Here is a 3,147-nt window from a genome sequence, read left to right as displayed (position 1 = left end):
GGTTGAATAGAGTACATGTAGAATAGTTCTAAAATTTATGAATACTGAGATTTGACTCTGGAGTCCAAAGAGTCAATTGTACATATTGATATACTTGGTTAAATAAAATGTTCAGTTTAACAAAAAAAAAAACCTTTCATAAACTAAAGACCACTATTTTTCAACCCCTAAAATACCATCTTCAACTAGATTTTTAAACTGGCGTCCTAGTCAACTCAGTCAAGTGAAACCACACCACTTATTTCCCATCTTATGAAAACTTTGATTCTTTACCTATCAAATATTTATAGTTTTGAGTGGATTTAATCTGACTGTATTATTCCTGATCGTGGTAGTTAAGGTGTTACTCCTATTTTGTATCGTTATCATATCACCACCAATATTTTAAAAGATTTAAATTAAAACCAGTAAAATACTTAAATAGCAATTGAGCTTAATTGTTTACCAAATAAAAATAGAAGATAAGTGTTGGGTGATGAATGTGATCAAGAAAAGGGGAAATGGATATTTTGTAGTGTGAAATATATTTTAGAAGGAAAAAAGGAGAAGGTAAAGCTTCGAATTTTGGACGTAAATTTAGAAAAAAAGGAAGGAAAAAATAAAATTGTGGAAGAGGAAAAAAGAAGAAAACTGAAGAACAAAGAACGAAGAAGACGAATGGAGGGGAGAGGACCGATGAGTCAGGACCAATCAGGGGATCCAAAGTTGTTAGGAAGAGAGAGCGCTTTTTATATTTCCACGTGGCTCTCGTTTATTTGTCTGATTTGCCATGTCATAAGCAATTGTTGTCACGCCCCTGAACTTATTTATGTACATTGTGTGAAGTGTTTAATTGCACCTTATACTTGCAGAAATTGAGCTATGTTTTATTAGAGCATAAGTTAATCACCTACTACTTAACTGCTTTGACCAAATCTTTAGTTAGTAGTTAGAATTTTGTTAGTCCTTTATTTTCTCTAAATCTCCTTATTCAAGGAGTTTGTTTAGCAAGTAGTTTAGTCTTCCTCTTCCAGAGGAGTTAGTTCAGGGAATTGGTTTTTCATTCTTGTATTTAAAGGTTTCTTTGATTCAATAAACATATCAGCATTTTATGCTTCTCTTGTTCTTATATGGCATCAAGAGCCTCAACAAACTCTAACGAGTAAGATACTATCCTTTTTCTCTCTCACTCACCCTCCACAAATGGCCAACACTACTGGAGTTGTCAATGCTGATAACAATTGTGGTGTGATGGTCGTCCAATTTAATCCTACGTCATAATTTCCCATAAAATTACAAGGCAGTCACAACTTTGCAACTTGGAAGGCGTAATTTTCCATGCTTATGCATGGTCATGATCTTTATGGTCATCTAGATAGGTCTACTCCTGCTCCATCTCGCACTATTACAACTGGCAAAGTTCTCACTGCCAATCCTACATTTGCTCTTTGGTTTCGTCAAGACCAACTCATTCAAAATACACTTATGGAATCTGTTGATCCAACAATTGCCACTACTGTTGCAGCTGCCGATTCTGCAAAAAAAGCCTAGGATGTATTGCACACTGCATATGCGAACAAGTCCCAAACCAGAATTTTCAGTCTTCGCGATCGACTTGCGCGACTCACAAAAGACTCCCAACCAGTCACTGAATATTTGCAAAATATGATCCATGGCTGACGAACTCTCTACTGCAGGTGCCCAGTCACAAACTCTAAACTCATTATTAAGATCCTGAGTGGTCTAGGACTAGCATTTCGTGGTATTTCTGTTGCAACCCGTGCTCGTGACTCCACTATTACGTATGAATAACTCTATGAGAAGCTTCTTGACCATAAGCTTTTCCTTAGACATGGAGAGTCAAAGAAAGCTTCTAACCAGATTACTGTTGCTGTTGCTTCATTCAACAAATCTGGAAACTCGAACAATCATCGCTCCAACAATAACAATGGCAGCAACCAACAATGGTGATACAACAATCGCTTCAATTTACAGAATTAGGGGTGATCTTCGGACACCAATAACTCTTATGATGGTGTTCGCTGCCAGTTGTGCAACAAACCAGGTCATGTTGCAAGTGAATGCAAATCCAAATCTCACAATCATTTTGAGGCCAAGGCAAACTATGTTTTGGGAATGCACGCATCAGCAAATCCTTGGATTCTCGACTCTGGACCATCTCACCACATAACTGATAATCCTCACAACTTGCAGGAATACAATGGCATGTAGCAGGTCTCAATGGGTGATGGTAACAAAATACCAATAACTCACACTGGTTTAACTCAATTACATGCATCAAATAATATTTTTAAACTCTCTAACACTCTCTGTGCTCCTAGCATTAAACGCAACTTACTCTCTTCAAATCTCTAAATTTTGTCAAGATAACCTAACCTCTATTGAATTCTTTCCGTTTTATTTTTCTGTGAAGGACCTGGAAATACGGAATCTGTTGGTGCACGGTCGGAGTAGAGACGGTCTCTATAAGTGGCCAACATCACCTTCCATATCCTCTCCTAAAGCGCATTTGGTCTCTACCAACACATCCATCTTCAACTGGCATCGATTGGGTCATCCACACACAAGAGTTTTAAATTTTGTTTTGAATAAATTTTCGCTACAATGATCGCGAGGCAAATTTTTTGTTTGTAATTCTTGTTCATCGAATAAGGCTCATCGCCATCCTTTTCAGAATCTTATTTTATCAAGTACCAAATCGTTTCAACAATATTTAGTGATTTATGGGGTCCTTCTCCGGTTTTATCGATTGACAAAAAATCATACTACTGTATTTTTGTTGATCAATACACCAAATATACTTGGCTATATACATTAAAAATAAAAGTGAGGTTAAAGACCTTTTCAAAACTTATCAAGCATTAATGGAACGTCGTTTCAATACAAAAATTCTTTCTATCTATATAGATGGTGGTGGAGAATATAAAAGTCTCGATCCATACCTAATTTCTCAGGGTATTGATCATCTTTTATTTTCCCCATACACCCCCCTCCCCCCCCCCCAAAGAGTCGCTCTTCCCGAAAGACGTCACAAACATATTATTGAAATGACAAGAACTTTACTTCATGAAGTTTCGCTTCCACCGACTCTTTGGTCTTTTACTTGTCAACATGCGGTTTATCTTATAAATCGCTTGCCAACCTCAC

The 3,147-nt window shown here is 37.0% G+C and overlaps 1 long non-coding RNA gene across 1 annotated transcript; it reads left to right on the top strand.

The window, feature by feature from the left end:
- Window positions 1-1,102: 1,102 nt before the first annotated feature.
- Window positions 1,103-2,773, top strand: LOC107807741 (uncharacterized). The gene is made up of 2 exons (XR_001652975.2): window positions 1,103-2,230; window positions 2,414-2,773. It is a non-coding gene; the product is annotated as an uncharacterized LOC107807741 (long non-coding RNA).
- The last annotated feature ends 374 nt before the right edge of the window (window positions 2,774-3,147 follow it).

The sequence above is a fragment of the Nicotiana tabacum genome, chromosome 23 (assembly GCF_000715075.1).
Source record: "Nicotiana tabacum cultivar K326 chromosome 23, ASM71507v2, whole genome shotgun sequence".
Taxonomy (NCBI): Eukaryota; Viridiplantae; Streptophyta; class Magnoliopsida; order Solanales; family Solanaceae; genus Nicotiana; species Nicotiana tabacum.
The sequence above is the reverse complement of the archived record's forward strand: the minus strand, read 5'-3'. Positions and strand labels throughout refer to the sequence as shown.